Genomic DNA, 19,292 nt, shown 5'->3' on the forward strand with positions numbered 1-19,292 from the left:
TTCCCCCAGTCTTCTGGACCGCAATGATGTGCCTGGATGCCATAGACCTCACATTCCTACGCAGGTCATTCCATCTCTTGCGGAAGTCGTTCCTTGTGCATGGATGGTTTCCCACTGCGTTGACCTTGTTTACTATAGTCTGCCATAACTCCATCTTCCTGGCCATGAGTGTGTGCTGGACCTGTGCTCCGAAGATTTGAGCTTGACCTTCAGTATTTCGTCCACCATTGTCCTTAGCTCCCTATATGTGAAGCGAGGGTGCTTAGGGGGTGCCATGGTGTGTGTTGCGGGTGGTGTGTTGTAGGATTATTGGTGAGGGTGCTGTTGTGTGGTTGGGTGTGTGACGTGTGATGTTGCATTCAGTGTCCGCGTGTTGTGTTGTCAATCTCAGTTGTCCTTTTGGCGATGCAAAGGATTGTGGGGTGTGTATGTGAGTGTTTTATAGTGCTGTGGATGTGTGTCAGGTGTCTGGGTTTCAAACTTGCCAATGTGTGCATTTCTGGCTGTTGGGTCCAATTGCTGGCCGTGGCGGTCTGTACTGTCAATGGTCGTTCGACGTCCACTAACCGCCAGGGTGATTTGTGCATCATTATTTGGAGGGCAGAGGATTTGTCTGCTTGACGGTGGCAGGGTGGGGTGTGCAACATTTCGGCCATCAAGAGCCCTGGCGGTAGCTAGAGGTTGCAGAATGGAGGTTTCTGGTTTTGGCATCATTATATGGCAGTGTGCTGTTCACCGCCAATGGCGGTCTTCTGTTCACCGTCACCACGGCGGTTGGCGGTTTTTCCCTCCGTATTCATAATGACCACCTTAGTCCCAGATTTAAGAGGGACGAGTGTCATTCTAATGACACATTAGCATAATTTTTCTTACGCTAATATGGCATTAGATGGCCAAAAACGCTGTGCCATATAACAAAGTAGTGCAATGCATGCATTGCACTACTTTGTAACCCTTTGTGCTACATTATGCCTGCTCCAGGCACAATGTATACAAAGGGGGTGTAACCCATTGGAGGGGGGTCACAAAAATGGTGCAAAGAAATCTAATAGGTTTGATTGCGTCATTTATTTCAGCACTTTTAATGCCTGCTCAAGGCTCCCATTGGTTACAATGGGGCTCTGGGTGCTTTGCAGGATAAGTGTCAACATTTTTTATGCTAATACTACAAAGTGCCGAACTAGCATCAAAAATTCTGATGATAGTTCCCTAACTACCCCCATGGTGCACCATATATTAAATACGGCACACACATGGTGGTATTAGGGAGGCGCTAAGGAATGGAAGAAAAGTGGCTCTGCACTAAGTGCAGCACCACTTTTCAGAAATATGCCTCTTAGTGGTCACCTAACAGTTCACATGGAGAGAATCCTACTCTCTTTTGTGGTACTTCCCTATAGGCAAAAAGCAGACATGGAAGCAAGACATCCCATCTCCATCTGAGTTTTTCAGGGAGTCCTGCAATCATGCCTTTTAGGGTCTGGTTGAACTGTTAAACTAACCCATCTGTTTGAGGATGGTATGGGGTGGTGAACTTATATGTCACACCACATTCATTCCACATGTGTGTAAGGTCTGCAGAAATGAAGTTTGAACCTCGGTCTGATACTTCCTCCTTTGGGGGCCCTACTCTGGTAGAAATACCCAGGAGGGCTTTTGCAACTGCAGGAGCAGTAGTAGTCTTAAGGGTTATAGCCTCAGGATATCTAGTGGCATGGTCCATTACCGCCAGAATTTATCTATGCCCAGATACTGTTAGGGTGGTCAAGGGGGCCAACAATATCAACCCATACCCTCTCAAAGGGAACCCCAACCACAGGTTATGGCATTAAGGCGGGCCTCCGGCCTTTCCACTGTCTTGGCAGGTGGTGTAGGACTGACAAAAGTTCTTTACTTTTTGTGACATTCCTTGCCAGTACAAGTGGTTAACAAACCTACTCGAATATTTATTTGAGCCCAAATGCCCAGCTAGGGGAATGTCATGTGCTAGAGTGGGAAGAAACTTTCTGAACTACTGAGGTACTACCATCTTCCTGGTTGCACCAGGCCTGAGGTCTTTGGCGTCAATGAGCAGAAGTCCATGCTCCCATAAACCCTGTAGGTACCACTGACATTTCCGTGCTTGTCCTGTGCAGCTTGCTGCCTCAGGCCTTCAAGAGTGGGACATGTTCTCTGCCCCTGATACAGACCTTCCCTGGAGGGTCTTCCTGGGCCCAAAAGCTCTGGTTGGTAAGGTCCCAGCTCTGCAGGCTCAGTTCCCTCCAGATGGGATAGTTCTCTTCCTGAGAAGAGGGGTACTGATTTTGGATCTGATTTGAAGCTTGTTACACGTCATCTTGCCCTTTCTCTGGGGAGGCTGGTCCACTATTTCAGGATCAACTTTCCTTTTGCTCTCTGAAGTTTACTTTGTGCTCTAGTCTTGACACAGGCCCATTCTTGGATTGCAAGCATGGCTGCATGGGTCTTAAGTTCTACTTCAGACCAGGGGGAATGCTCCAGGTAATTTCCAAGCAGGCAATCTACTGGGATGGATGAGGACACAATCACTTCTTTTCCCCCTACTACTCCCCCCCAATCAAAGGTTGCCATAGCCATGGGATGAGACTTTGTTTCATTGTCAGCACTGGTAACAGGATCATACTTCCCTACCAGATACTGATTTGAGTGGACCAAGTGCTGAGTTACCGTGGTAACACTAGCTCCTGTGTGCCTTACTGCTTCCACTTTCTCCCCTTTAATCAAAGGGTGCTGCCTGTATTTTTGCATATTACTTGGCCACGCATCACAGGATAATTCTACCCCTCCCTCAGTGACTAATGTTGCCTCTGTGGGATCACTGACAAAGTCAGACCACACCTCTGATCCCATCTGGAGATTAGCAACTGCATTTACTTCAGATTGACTAGTGGCATTCCTTTTGTTTTTACAGCTACGATCTCTAGTTTGGTGCTCTCTGTTTTTTCAATCATTGCACAAAGCTTTGCTGGGATCAAAGTTATTTCCTTTGTACCCACCCCTAGACTGTGAAGAGTCTCTGGGCTCACCATTCTGTGCAGGTTTTTGGTAACCTTGAGAAGACATTTTATTTTTGTTTTGGCTACCATCTTTCCCCTTGGGGGTTCCATTGGCCTCTCATTTGATCTCACCCACCAGTGGAAGTTTTGGTAACCCATATTTTAACCCAGTGATCTGCATTTATCCATAACTCCTGAGGCGAATGTGTCCCTTGGTTTACCAGGTATTAAAGTAGCCTCTCATTGTAATAATTATTCAGCAGATACTCGTTCTTAAGTAGGTTATACAGCCCATCATAATCTTGTATCTTGTTACCAGCTAACCAACCACCTGGCATTTTTACTGAATAGTCTACAAACTCCACCCACGTTTGGCTCTGGTTTTTTTTTAGCTTCCCTGAACTTTATGCAGTACACTTCAGTTGTAAATCCAAAGCCCTTAATCAGGGCACCCTTCATGAGGCCATAGGATTTAGAATCTGCCTCAGTGTCAGGAGCCTATCCCTGCACTTCCCTGAGAATAACTCCAATAACAATGTGCCCCAGTGTTTTTTTTCTAAATTTCCCATCAAATACAGGCTATTTCAAAGGATGAAAACCATTTCACTATATTAACCCCTTCTGTAAAGGTAGGGACAACTCCTTTTAGGAACTTAACAGTGAAAGTTTTCTTTCATTACTTGGATGTTTCCACCAGAGATGGGTCCTAGGTCCAACTCTTTTCTCTGTTTCTCAGTTTCCAAAGGCTTACTCTCTAATGTCAGGCTTTTGATCAGCCTGGCTAAGGCTAGGTCTTCTTCTGTGGGTGCTCTAGTGTTTTAGGTCAAGGAGCTACCCTCATCCCCATTTCCCACAGGGTCTTCTTTTCCTCCAGATACTTCATCTGTGGGGTTATCTTTTTCATGCAGGGCCACAGAAGTCTAGGCTTATCTGCACTGGGGCTTTTTCCAGTATGAATTTGGTATAGTCTGCTGAGCCTCTTTAACTGGTCATAGCTGTATGCCTGGTAAATGACGAGGTCGAGCTCCTGGCTTTGGCTCTCAGCATCAGGCAAGTTTTAAATTACTAAAGCTGGGATCTTTTCACAGATGTAGAACCCCTTTTTGGAATAGTCCATCTAAAGAAAGGACGTTTTGCTATTGTTATAGGGACCTAACCAGGGCCCTAACAATTATTAAAAAAAATTCAAAACAATTCTGGCCAATTGAAAAACAAAAGCAATTAGGCTAAAGACAATTTAGAGAGTTATTTGTGTTTTCCCAAAAATGACAAAGTGGTGTCCACAAATGTAAAGTATTTATCCCACCGCTGATACACCAAATGTAGGAGGCTGACCCTCTATGTAGTGTGCAAAACTAGGCACACTGTGCAGAGGGTCCGGACAACCACACATTGGTTTACAGAGGTAAAAACTAGACCACCTAATGCTCTAATTCTTATGGCAGCTTGGATGAGTAGTTAGGCAAATCTTGGAAAAGTGCAAAGCATTTAAATTACTCACAGTATCAGTAAATGAGACCACACAAAAGAAAAACTCATAGCCGATTTACAAAAATACTTCATATTTTTATATACGTTGTAAGACCAAGATCATCAAAATAGGATAAGTACTTTTTTTGTTATAATTTTTGAAGTTTTCTAAAAAATAGTCTTTTTGTGCATAATTATGAACCATAGAAATCAATGGAGAAAATACTTTATAAAGGCATATAAAAACAGGAGGTGCATCTACCAAAGTCTCCTTTGCAAATATGTCAAGGTCATTGGTGGGCACTATGGACCAGATGGAGAAGTTCAGGTGGCTCCCAGTTTCAGCAGGAGCAGCAGCAGAAAGTCTTTGGAGCTGGTGCCAGGCCACTGCGGGGGAAAACTTGGAAAAGCGCAGTACAGGTGGACTTAAAGAGAAGACCAGTAGGACCCCTTGGAGTGTCGAGGGGGACTGTCAGGGCACAGCTGGATCTTCAGTGCAAGACACAGGGCGGCCGGGTGCAGAGTGAATTGGTGAGCCAGTAGATGAGCACAAAGGTGCTCTTGGAAGCAGGAGGTAGGTCACTTTAAGGGTCACTTGCAGGTCAGCACCGGCACGCTGGTGGGAGGTCCTGGTGGTTTATGAAGTCCCTTGACTGGGGCTTCCTTCTGGTCCTTTTACAGTCCATAATGGACTGTCCTTCTGGGTGTTCTACGTGATGTGACCAGTACATGGGACTAATGCATGGTCTGAACATGGAGGGTGCATGGAGGGTGCACAACTACAAACTTGGCCAACTTGCAGGGTTTGGCCTTACGGTCTGATGAGTGAAATTTGGTCTGGCTATGGTGTCCGGTTCCTTGGTCAGCAGCCGGTAAGTGAACTGGCCTTGACTGGGTCTTTGGTTCCTTGGTGTTGTAGAGTGATGTCTTCAGTCTGGAGGGAGATCTTTGGCAATTTGTGAAGAGTGGAGGTCCTCTGAGGATTTTAGAGCCCATCCAATGTCCAAGCAACCCCTCAATGGCAATTGTCAAGTCCTTGGTGCAGCTGGTAGGGTTTGACGTTTTTTCTTGATGCAGCAGGACTTCAGTTCTTGAAACCTGAGACTTCTTTGTTGCTGGTCTTCTTCTGCCCTTGGAATCTGATTTCTTGGTCTAGGGATGCCCACTAAATATTGTACTTAGTGGGCATTTTAGGGTGTACCTTGTAGTGACCAATGGGTCATCTACCTTAGGGTGGCTACACCCACTAAGTGACCACTTCCTGAGGGCAGAGGTCACTTCCCTACACCTGATTGGCTATTTTACTTCCATGCAAGATGGAGGGAAATGAAATGGAGGAGGCACCTCACATGCAACATCTTGGGGTGGTTCTGACAAGGACTGTCCACTCATCCTGTCCTCTGTCTGGTTTCCCACTGCTGCTCCAACCAAAAGTGGAGTTTGCAACACGGGCGGCCAACTGCTGCTAACAGCAGGCCTGGGGTTTGAGCTTCAAGGGTGATGAGCCCTTTAAAATCTTGTTAGCAAGACAGTGCACATTATTGACAGAGGAGATGCCAGCACCTCAACGCAGGAAGGGCTTTGTTCTGAGCCCCAGAGAGCAGAGATTTCTCACCCCAGGGGCTCAGAATCTTGTCTGGTGGTGGTAGGCTGGTTGACACCAGCCAGCAACCAAGCCAGGGTAGTTAGCTTTTTCCAGGGGCACATTTAAGGTGACCCCTGGGCAAATTTTGTAATAAATCCAATACTATTACCAGTTTGAAATTATCATTCTGAGTTGTTTGATACCAAACAACCCATGGTTCAGAGTAGGCATCATGTAGCTGTGAAACTCATACTTCCCAGTGTTCAGCACATGCATTAAAATGACTATTTTCTATGTCCCAGGTTTGGCAAGAACACTGTAGGGGCATATTGCTCATGCATTTATGCCCACATATACAGTACAGTGCACCCTGCTTTAGCGCTGGAAGGCCTGCCAGAGGGGTGACTTATCTTTAGTGCAGGCAGTGAGTAGTGGACAAGGCACATAGTTGGTAGCGCTGGGTGCTTCTGGATGCATGGCTCTAGAGGGTGGCACAATCTGAGGTGCTGCCCTCAGAGGCCTACCCTTAGTACCCCATGCCCTGGGTACCTAGGTACCAGTTACTAGGGACTTATAGTGGCAGCTAAAGGTTTTGCCATTGTGGCTATCTGTAGGAAGGTAGCCTCTTTGTAGCATTGTTACACCCACTTTTGGCATGTTTGTGAGTATGTCAGTGTGTTTTTTCTGTCTCACTGGGATCCTGCTAGCCAGGACCCCAGTGCTTATAGTGAAAACCCTAGTTGTCAGTGTGTTTTATGTGTCTCTCTGGGACCCTGCTAGCCAGGACCCCAGTGCTCATAGTTTGTGGCCTGTATGTGTATCCCTGTGTAGTGCCTAACTGTCACTGAGGCTCTGCTAACCAGAACCCCTGTGCTTATGCTCTCTCTGCCTTTAAAATTGTCACTATAGGCTAGAGACCATTTTCACCAATTCTAATTGGCACACTGGAACACCCTTATAATTCCCTTGTATATAGTACCTAAGTACCCAGGGTATTGGGGTTCCAGGAGATCCCTATGGGCTGCATCATTTCTTTTGCCACCCATAGGGAGTGTAGGAGGCTGGCCTGGCTTATAGTGGGTACCTGACGGTACTTACACCTTGTGCCAGGTCCAGTTATGCCTTATTAGTAGATTAGTAGTGTTCTAGCAGCTTAGGCTGATAGAGGTAGCTACAGCAGGGCAGCATATGCTGAACTAGGAGACATGCAAAGCTCCTACTATACCACTTATATCATATAGCACTATATCACAAGAATCACAATACTCAGAGTTACTAAAAATAAAGGTACTTTATTTTAGTAACAATGTGTCAGAAATATCTCATAGGATATACTCCCTTAGGAGGTAAGTAAAATACACAAAATATACACAAAAACCAAAATCAGGTAAGTTAACAGTTAGAAAAGTAGTGCAAACACTGTAGAATACAATAGGATGCAATAGGCCGAGGGGCACCACAAACCATATACTAAGAAAGTGAAATGCAAACCACTTAGGGACCCTAGGCCTAGTGTAGTGTGTAGAGGGTCGCTAGGAGTGTAAGAAAACACTAAGGGTGTCCAAGATACCCCACCCCAAGACCCTGAAAAGTAGGAGTAAAATAACCCTCCTTCCCCAGAAACCCACTAAAGTCGTGATAGGAGATTCTGGAAAGACCACAACTGACTGCAAAGCACTGAAGACGGATTCCTGGACCTGAGGACCTGTAAAGGAAGGGGACCAAGTCCAAGAGTCACAAAAGTGTCCAAGGGGGCAGGAGCCCACTACACCCCGGATTAAGGTGCAAAATGGCTGCCTCCAGGTGGAAGAAGCTGAAGATTCTGCAACAACTGAAGATGCCAGGAACTTTTCCTTTGCACAGAAGATGTCCCACAGCATGCTAGAGGATGCAGGGTTGTTTCCACGCAGAAAGACTGCAAACAAGCCTTGCTAGCTGCAAAGGTCATGGTTTAAGAAAATGGATGCTGCCTGGGCCCAGGAAGGACCTGGAGGTCACTCTTTGGAGGAGGAGACAGTGCTGGTGCTCAGCAAGACAAAGAGCCCATGCAAAAACAGGCAGCACCTGCAGAAGTACTTGAACATGGGTTCAAGAATACTGAGCATGGTGGTCATCTCAACACTACAAAAGAGGGTCCCATGAAGCCGGTGGTCAACTCAGCGAGTTGCGCAATGCAAGACAGAGTGCTGAGGACCTGGGCTATGCTGTGCATGAAGGATTCCTTGCAAAAGTGCACAGAAGCCCTAGCAGCTGCATTTCACGCAGTACACAGGATTACTGTCTGGCGTGGGGAGGCAAGGACTTACCTCCACAAAATTTGGACAGATGGACCAATGGACTGTCCGAGTCACTTGGATCCAGCTCCTGTGTTACAGGGACCATGCTCGTCACGATAAGAGAGGACCCAGAGGGCCGGTGAAGCAGAAGTTTGGTGCCTGCGTTAGCAGGGGGAAGATTCCGTCGACCCACTAGAGATTTCTTCTTGGTTTCCAGTGCAGGGTGAAGGCAGACAGCCCCCAGATCATGCACCACCAGGAAACAGTTGAGAAAGCCAGCAGAATTAGGCGCTACAATGTCGCCGGTAGCCTTCTTGCTACTTTGTTGCTGTTTTCGAGCAGTCAGTGGTCGATCCTTGGCAAAAGTCGAAGACGGAGATGCAGAGGAACTCTGGTGAGCTCTTGCATTCGTTATCTGAAGAGAAGCCCACAGGAGAGGCCCTAAATAGCCCTCATAGGAGGATTGGCCACCTAGTCAGGAAAGCACCTATCAGGAGGGGTCTCTGACGTCATCTGCTGGCACTGGCCACTCACAGGTCTCCAGAGGGTCCACACACCTTGAAATCCAAGATGGCTAATGCCAGGGACACTCTGGAGGATCTCTGGGCCCCACTCCTGGGGTGGTGATGGACAGGGGAGTGGTCACTTCCCTTTCCTTTGTCCAGTTTCGCGCCAGAGCAGGGACTGGGGGTCCCTGAACCACTGTAGACTGGATTATGCAAGGAGGGCACTGCTTGTGCCCTTCAAAGCATTTCCAGAGGCTCTAAGCTGCTCAGTCCCCACGAGGGCAGAAACCTGTCTGTGAGGTGGCAGTAGCTGGGACTGCAGTGGAAACCTCAGAGAGCTTGTTTGGCAGTACTGGGGGGTCCATGGTGAAGCCCCCTGGGTACATGGGATTGGCCCCCCAATACCAAATTTGGATTGGGGGACAATTCTATCATCTTAGACACCTCACATGACCATATTCGGAGTTACCATTAGGAAGCTACATATATGTATTGACATATATATAGTGCACGCGTATTATGGTATCCCCGCACTCACGAAGTCCAGGAAATTGGCTCTTGACAATGTGGGGGCATCTTTGCTAGTGCAAGGGTGCCCTCACACACAGTAACTGTGCACCTAGCCTTACGTAAATGAAGGTTAGACATATAGGTGACTTATAAATTACTTAGTGCAGTGTAAAATGGCTGTGAAATACTGTGTGCACTATTTCACTTAGGCTGCAATGGCAGTCCTGATGAAAGCTTTGTATGAGCTCCTTATGGGTGTCAATAGAAATGCTGCAGCCCATAAGGATGTCTTGGAACGCCAATGCCCTGGGTACCTAGGTACCACATACTAGGGACTTACAAGGGGGCCCAATGTGTCAATCAGAATCAGAAAGTATAGTGACAAATTTGGTAAGTAGAGAGAGCATAAGCACTGGAGTTCCGGTTAGCAGAACTTCAGTGACACAGTTAAGCATACTGACAATACACACATAGGCCACAAACTATAAGCACTTCACCCTGCCCTTGGGGCTAATCGGGGCCTTCCTTAGGTGTGGCTTACATGTAATAAAAGGGAAGGTTTGGGCCTGGCAAGCAGGTACACTTGCCAGATAGAATGGCAGTTTAAAACTGCTCACACCGAGGCTCTGCAGTGGCAGAACTGACATGTTGGAGGGCTGTTTTAGTAGGTGGCACAATCAGTGCTGCAGGCCCACTAGTAGCATTTAATTTACATGCCCTGGCACATCTAATACACTGTATTAGGAAGTTACAATCAAATTAAATAGGCCAGTTGTGGATAAGCCAATGTTACCATGTTTTGGCATCTTTTCTAAAGCAGCAGTCTTAATGTATCACTTGTCACACTTTGGCAGGCAAAATCAGAGTGCAACTACTATAACTTAGTGGACGCTTTAGGGTGTGGCAGGTGGAGGGAACTCCGTTAAAATGATGGAGGACATTGCCCCGCTATCGTGAGGGACCTTGGCCCACAAAATATATGGCTGTCCACAAGTCCAGCAGACACCTCTAGACGTTGGCAGGAACCACTCTGATAGTGGTCAATGTTGTAAAAGTTTGACGATCAGCCCCATCAGACATGACGGTCACCCGTCAAAGGTTTATAAAGTTTTTCATTTTTGAAAAACAAACTACCAAAGCAGGTTTTCTTAAAAACAAAAATCCCCCTCCCCCGTGGAAGTTTTCTGCAATGGTGTGAGGGGTTATTATAATTTTTTCTATTCCTCACATAAACAGCAGAAAGAAACACAAAATATGTCAGCCTGTGTTATGTGCTATCCACGGACGGCCTCTACTACGCCAAGCCATCAGAGGAGTATGTCAGTGATGGAGGTGGAGTAAGCTCCATCGTTGACATACTTAAGGTCCACCCGCCTCCAAATCGGGCAGGGGAGGGAGGGTACATTGTTTTAGTAGCAACAGAGTACTCTCTCTGCCAAACTCATAATCAGACCCTGGTGGCCTTCTATTGTTTGGAACATTCTTATAGACAAGAATATTTACGGTAATAACAAACAAGAATTAGCAGCCCTTCCTAGAGAGTCTAAGCATTTTATTGACCGAAGTATGTGTGCTCTATAAAAGAAGGGTCAAATAAAGAAGAAACATTCGCTCTGCTGGGCGCTGTTCCTCATTGCAGGTCTGCCGTGGACTTTTAATGCAGATATAGACTCTGTTTTGTTTGCAGTGTGTCTTATTACAATGGAAGAACAACAACAACGTTTATGGGAGAAATTACACCTAAAGTCTTCAGGTGTTACTATATTTTCCACTGCACAGCTAAGCTCTAATAATGCACTAAGGACCATATTTATACTTTTCGACACACAACTGCGCCAACGCAGTTGTGCGTCAAAAAATCTAACGCCGGCTAACGCCATTCTGAAGCACCATGCGGGCGCCGTATTTATTCAATGACGTTAGCCGCCGTTAGCCGGCGGAGCTGCCTGGTGTGCGTCAAAAAAAATGACGTACACCAGGCAGCGCCGGCGTAGGGGAATATGGAGCTTGGGCGTCAAAAAATGGCGCAAGTCAGGCGGAGGCAAAATTTTCGCCTCAACCCGATTTGCGCCATTTTTTTTTACTCCCAACCCCCATTGAAATGACTCCCGTCTTAGCAAAGACAGGAGTCATGCCCCCTTGCCCAATGGCCATGCCCAGGGGACTTCTGTCCCCTGGGCATGGTCATTGGGCATAGTGGCATGTAGGGGGGCACAAATCAGGCCCCCCTATGCCACAAAAAAAATAAATAATACTTACCTGAACTTACCTTCAGTTCCCTGGGATGGGTCCCTCCATCCTTGGGCGTCCTCCTGGGGTGGGCAAGGGTGACAGGGGGGGTCCCTGGGGGCATGGGAGGGCACCTCTGGGCTCCTTCCGAGCCCACAGGTCCCTTAACGCCTGCCCTGACCAGGCGCTAAAAAACGACGCAAAAGCGGCTGGACGTCATTTTTTTTGACCCGCCCACTCCCGGGCGTCATTTTTGCCCGGGAGTGTAAATACGGCGCACATGCCTCGGAGTCATTTTTTAGACGGGAACACCTACCTTGCATATCATTAACGCAAAGTAGGTGTCCACGCTAAAAAATGACGCAAACTCCATGAACTTTGGCGCTAGACGCGTCTAACGCCAGAGTATAAATATGGAGTTCGTTTTGCGTCGAATTTGCGTCAAACAAAACGACGCAATTCCGGCGCAAACAGAGTATAAATATGCCCCTAAAGGTTTTAGGCCAGAAGGATAACTTATTTCATTTGGAAACCTATTTGGTTCGTTTGTCATTGGAATCATTGCATTTGCCTCGCCAAACCACGCTCCACACTCGCACAGCTGTACCGTATCTCCAATATCCGCTTTCGTCTTTTGTTAATACATATTCTTTCATGAATTCCCTGTAACTTGAAAGAGGCCCATCTACTATACTGGGCGCTTAACAGTGAGCATTGACTAGAAATTGGGCCAACCAATGACACTAATTTCACAGTTCATTGGCTCCTGTGATGTACACTTATTGAAAATGCTAATTATCATAAATGTACAGCATAGCAAGCATAGCAAGAAAAACAGCAACGACTCTAAACTTGGTACTACGTTATAATCTTTTTCACATGCTTGCTTTTTAAATTGTATCTTCCTTTAGAAGCCTGCAGCATGCCTTCTGGCTCATTTCATTGGCCTACTTTGGAAGCCCGAATGTTCTATTAATAAGGAGTTATGGATTATTTATACGCTCTTTTATTTTGAAACATATTTGAAGTGTAAACGTTTGCGCTTACGTTGTGCAAGGCAGAAATAGTGGTCTACATCTCAGTTACTTGTCTGTATCTTAAATTTGCAACCGTGAAGCTGTAATTTCTGCAGGGTAGCACACAAATATTTTTAACTGTTTGTAAACCAATGAAGTGATTCTGAAAACAACACTTGACTAAAAAGAGACTAATGTGATGTACATTTCTCTTTTAAATATTACAAATGCAGGCAGTTCAATTGCTAGTAGGGGTGATTAAGGATTCTCTTTTTCACCCACGTGAGTTTCAGAAAAGGTCAATGCAGGTGCGTGGCGCAAAGATCATTTCTGAGTTATTGTTTTGATCCTGGGATATTCTATTTCCTTCTCCACCTCCCCAAACGAATAGCCAGAAAGTTAACATACCCCATTTGACCATTCCTCTAATTCTCTGACTGTGTGAAGAGAGTGAACCCTGGGGAGTCTGTACGAGTTTCCGGGACGGGTGTTGGTGCTGACTGTGTATTCGGAATTTATTTATCGAATCTGCCAAAAGGTGTATTCTAAGTGGTCCTGAAAGAGCACTCAGAAATAATCCAAAAAATACATTTCTAAGTATGTATTGAAGGTGTTAGGGGTTTCATCATCCTCTTCTCTACCTTTTGTTTTTTCTTCCCTAGTTTTTTCGCCTTTTCTCCCCTATATACCTTTTATTTCATTCTCCCTGCCTCTCTCTCATTCTCCCACGTTCTTTCCTTTCATCCTAGTTTTGATTATTTTTCCTTCCCTGAATCCATGGCTGTACTCCTCTGTCAGCCTTCGACCCCCCCACCTTTTAGATCTGTCATGGCGTTCTAGTGAAATGCTATTTCTGGGTTTCTTCATAAGTAACAGGCTTTAGGTGGGGCCACAATACAGTAATTATGCTTTCACACTAACTAAGCCTCTTGGGCCATCGGGGCAAACGATATACCCCACTGGTAGCTGCGTATGGGGAGATGCTGCCACTCCACCTGTTTGGCGGGCCCTACTTTGCATGTGAAGATCAAAAGGAAATCCTGCTCATTCCGGTGAAGGAAGTGGGGGGGTTCTTACATTTCAATGAAAATCTAAGGGTTCATTCTGTAAACAATCCCCATGTTCCCCAAAACACTATGGCCCGGATTTAAGCAGGCCTAGCTCCATTCTAACAAACAATAGCATCATTTTTTTTACGCTAATGTGGCATTAAATGGTTAAAAACGCAGCACAATATTTGTAAAGTGGGACAATGGATGCATTGTACCACTTTGTAACCCTTTGCATTACATTATGCCTGCACCTGGCATAATGTATGCAAAGGGGGCATTTTCCCATGGGGGGGGGACAGAACAAATGGCACAAAGACATCTAAGAGATTTCTTTACATCATTTTTTTTGACACTTTTAACGTCTGCCTTGAGCAGGCGTTAAAAGGAGGCTCCCATTGGTTACAAAGGGCCTCTGGGTGCTTTGCAGGATTAGCATCTACATTTTTAATGCTAATCCTGCAAAGTGCCGAACTAGCGTAAAAAATTCTGATGCTAGTTCCATAATTAGCGCCGGCCCTATAGGACATATTTACAAGAAAGTGGTGTATCATCCATGATGCAACATTTTTCTTACCCCCCCTGGCGGCATCTAACAACACCATGGTTGAGTCAGATTTGCAAAACGGCGTGTCTTGGCGGTTGTTAGCACAATAGCATCAACATTTTTTATGCTACTGTGGTGCTTTGCTACACTAGTGTCACAAATGTTGAAGCTAGTATAGCAAAGCACAGGGAGGCCCACTGAATATAATGGGTTTGTCATTTTGACACCTGCTCTGAGCAAGCGTTAAAAATGACGGGAATGTGGTGCAGTGAAATGTTGTAAATTTCACTGCACCATTTGTTTGGTCTCCCTCCTCCAGAACGCCCTTCTTGCATACATTATGCCTGATGCAGACATAATGTGGTGCAACGATTTACAAAGTGGCGCAATGCAAGAATTGTGTGACTTTGTAAATATGGTGCAGCAGAAAAGCCACATTAGCGCCACCTTAGCATAAAAAATTATGCTATAGCGGTGCTAAGGTGGCTCAAGGGCCTTGAATATATGCTCCCATTATATAACGAAGGCATTTTATGTGTATTTCCCCGTTGCAGTCTACATTTATTATCATTGTGCCGTATCACATTTGTGATAACCGGTGTCTTTCCAGCACTCCACTTCGATTGCCAGGATACACTCTCAGGTGAGGTGTGCACAATACATATACCATAACATAACTTCCAGTTCTCCTCTGAAAAGGAGGCCAGCATTCTGGTTGCCCTTTTCATTTTTTTTCTTTGTTTCCTTGGGGTCCAAAACACTACGCATTATTGTCCTCACTACCAGGTGCAAGGGTAACTGGGAGGTTAGGGGTTAGAAGCGATGTTCTAATGCCTGCTTTCATTGTATTGGAAGCTGACAGGTGATCTGTTAGGGTTGTCATGGTTGGACAGCTAACGTGTGAGAGGTTACTCAGTAGTGTCGGAGTGCTAGTCTGTGAGTGCTCTCAGTTCCGTATAACCCTCTAATAGGTGAGAGATCTGAGGGTGATTCTGGCGGTTTGTGAACGCTGTCAGAGTACTGTAGTAAAAGACTGCTATCATGCCAGGAGTGACAATTCCTACTGCCAGTGTTACTGCCACTCTTTTAGGGGAGCGAGGGTGCTTCTGAGAATGTGTGACTGCTAGTCTGTGACAAATGTGCGAGTCCAACTCTGTTAGTTTATAGGGAGTTTGCTTTTCCACAATAGGGACGTTAACAGTTCCCTTTTTAGGCGATGGCTGAAGACATACTGGATACTTATTTACTCTTGAAAGAATGCTGCATGAATTGTTCTTCTATGGAAGCCTCTTTCTCTACATGGGAGCCTTGATGGTCTGCTTTAGTAATGAATCTGACCAAGAATTGGACGTGGTATTAATGACCCAGGCTGCCCATCTATTCTCTTCTGACCACTGTCAGATTGCTCTCACCCACCTAACACCAGCATGGGTCACTGACCCCAACAACATGACTACACCTGGGTGTGATTCCTGCTGTCATCAAGCACCAATTACATTAGTGAACAGAGTCCCATCTCCATACCCCGGACACTTTAGTGCTCACAGAGTCGCAACCTTTGTTCTGCAACCCTGTCTCTCGTCTCACATGAACAGCTGTACAGTTCCTAACAGATGACCTCATCAGCTAATGCAGATATCGATGTACAAACCCAGAGCTCACTACAGCGTTATGCGCATGCTCAGGGTGCAGCAAAGTGTGTTTCACAAGCAGGGTACGTGAGGCACAGGAGCTTAAAGGGAGCAGCTGGTTCAGCACTAGACAGCATCAGTACACTGTCCTGAAGAACTAGTGTTTTCACAGAATCGATCCACATTTTTCTGTTATGGATGAGAGGGGCAACTCTGCAAAAAACACATCAGCTGCCAAACAATACATAACACAGTCAATGCTGGGATGAAGGGGAGAGCACAACCCTATTTGGGACATGTATTTATTTATTTCATCATGAACCAATAAGTAGTCCAATCCATATGCCAGTGGGTCGTTATGTTGAATGCGGCAGCCATGTTAGAAAGTAAGAAATCTGCACAGCATTCCAAATTGTTGTTGTCCTGCTGCTCCCCGTATTTACTACATTACGGCTGTTGCTGTTTTTTCTGTAGTGACCAGCATTGTAGCTGATGGAGCTTATGGTGTAGCAGCAGGTGGTGCTGGGGGAGATGGACAGTAACAGGGAGGATTTCTCAAGGGGTGTCTGACAATAGAAACATACTGCCATTGCAGATGGCCATATTAATGGAAAAAGTGGCGCAACATTAATGATGCACCACTTTTCTAGCGCCTCATTGTGTCCCCCTAAAGACACCATGTGTGTGCTGTATATTTAATGCGCGCACCAAGGCAGTCGTGTCCACATTAGTGTCATAATTAATGCCCTAATGTGGTGCTTTGCTGGATGGGCGCCAAAAATTATGGCACTAATGCAGCAAAGCACAGGGAGGCCTATTGTTTTCAATGGGAGCGTCTTCTTACCACCTGTCTTAGGTAGGCTTTAATAATGACAATACAAATGGCGCAGTGAAATCTATTAAATTTTACTGCGCCATTTTTCTGGACTTTCCCTACGTGGGAACACCCATCTTGCATTTATTATGCTTGGCACAGGCATAATGTGGCACAGGCATTTCCCAAGTGGCACAATGCTTGCATTGTACCACTTTGAAACTATGGTGCATGGGAAATGCCACCTTAATGCCACATGTGTGTTAAAAAAATGACAAAAAAGTTGCACAGGGTGGCACCAGGGGCATCATAAATAAGCCCCTAAGTTTGAATGCTGAGTGTTTTATGGAGTTCCAGAGCACTCAGGGGATACTGGACTCCAAATATGACAAATTGAGGACCAGATTTACAAGGCCCTTGTGCTCCTTAGCACCACATTTGCGGCAACATTTTTGCCCCAAATGTGACGCTAATGGGCCACTATCATAGCACCATATTTACAAGGTAGTGCAAACTAAGTTGCCCTTATCATGCGCCCTAGTGCTCCATGTTGTAAATATGGCACTACCATGGTGGCATTAGGGAACGCAAGGGGGCTTCAAGAAATTGTAAATATGCCCCCAAGTCTTTTGACTCTGGTGTACTGGGATAGCCTTACAATTGAACCCAAACTGAGCTGCAGATACACCCCGTTAGCACTTGAGAGAGTGAGTTCAAGTCATTCCTGAATTGCTGACTGAAAAACACCTGACACGAAAGAACGGGCACTCTACAGAACCAGACAATTATTATTGTTCTAAACAAAATGTACTAGTCAACGTAGTTTTCAATATAGTCAAAAATATGTAGCTCACATTTTGTATCAGTATTAATTACTAATGCAGTATTCAGGAAATGCATTGTGCCTAACTCTTCTCAGTTTTAAAATAAAACTTTGGCTATTAAAACTGTGATGTTTGTGGAGGTATCATGCCCGTGAACAAAGGAACAGCAAGCAACGAACTGCACTTTTAATGTTATAGACAATCTCCCCTCCTAGCTCAGATAGAATCAGATCTTGTAGCAAAAAGCAGCATCTTTGTCAAATGTTCTGCTTCGCACAGCCCCATCATATTTTGAGGGACACTTGCGGGTCAGGAGTGCTGGTGATTTCCAGAGGGTGAAACTGGTATTGATTGCTTGTATTCCAGGTCTGGGAGGATCTGGACTGGCATTTGAGGCCGGACTGCTCCTATTGAAGCAGGGTCAATTTTGTATTTGCATATGTCTGGTTCCAAAATGAGGAGGCATAGTACGCGAAATAACAATCAACTGGAATTCGACCCAGGTAATTACCAGTACCAGAGATTAATTAAACCATTCCACCAATCACCTTTTTATATACTTCAGAGTGATGCCCTATAAGCTGCTGGTATGCCCAAATGTGGATCCTGTGCTCACCATGTCATAGGAACCAAGCTACACCTGACTTAAGAGCACCAGTCAGTGAGAAACCAGTATTAGGTTGCTTGTGTTCAGGAGGACTTAGCTTGGCAGTTTTGGCTGGACTGTTTCTATTAGAACAGAGTCATGACTAGTTGGAACATGGCTCAGTCCAAACTATGGGGGCACAGTATGCAAAATAATGAAGAACTAGGATGCACCCCCGAGTGGCTATCAGCGGCTGAGATTAATTCACAAATTCCACCCGTCACTTTTTGGCATACCTCAGTCCTGACTTCCACTTGGTCAGTATAACAAACCGTAGTAACATTTTCAAGTCTACAAAAGGGTGAAAATTAAGTGTAAAGCGTAAGCAGGTGAAATAATATATTACAAGAAATATGATAATGTGAATAATCACGATTAACAGAAGATTACAACAATGTTGCAGAGCTGGACTTAGCGTATCCCATCATCTGTCCTCTCTGAAGTATTTGGTGACGACTGCAAAATATGTGTTAACTCTGTCCAGATGCTTGCTTTGAAGCTACCATGAAGGTGTCTCAAATGCAGGTTCTGATGCTGCAAGAAGATTTACTTAAACTCTAACTGATCTACTTGGACCAAAGTTTTGTGGTCATCCATGTATGCACCACTGATAGGGACATCAACCATCATGTCTCCTCAACTGCCTTAGTACTTTCACAACAAAAGGAGCAGAAGAAATCCTGAATAGGGTAATCCTTCTGGGGATCTAATATGTCATGCACTAATATCTCAGCCATACCTGGAACTAAAATGATATGAGGAATAAGGATCGACTCACTGAATACACAGTGTGCACATGTGTTACACTGCTGGTTAACTCACACATCCTTCACCTTTGTCATGGCATTCCTTTACAGTGGTATTTATGTGTATTTGGCAGCAGACAGGTAGATGCTTTAGTGCACCCCATGTTTTCAGTGCATTGGCCGAGTGGCAGTCCATTACTATAGCTGCTAGAGTGGAGGGTTCATGAAACTACTGCAAGAAAACAGGTAAGTAGGTTCTTCCTAGGAATATGGAACATTGCAACGATTCCTTATGTGCTAGAAAACACTGGATGTGAAAACTCAGTGATATCTCATGCAGAATATAGACAAAATATGTCCAGAAAGCCAAGATGGGCTACATAATGTCATGGCAACTGGATGTGCTGTGAGCTCTAATGCCATCTGCCA

The sequence above is a fragment of the Pleurodeles waltl genome, chromosome 1_1 (genome assembly GCF_031143425.1).
Source record: "Pleurodeles waltl isolate 20211129_DDA chromosome 1_1, aPleWal1.hap1.20221129, whole genome shotgun sequence".
NCBI lineage: Eukaryota > Metazoa > Chordata > Amphibia > Caudata > Salamandridae > Pleurodeles > Pleurodeles waltl.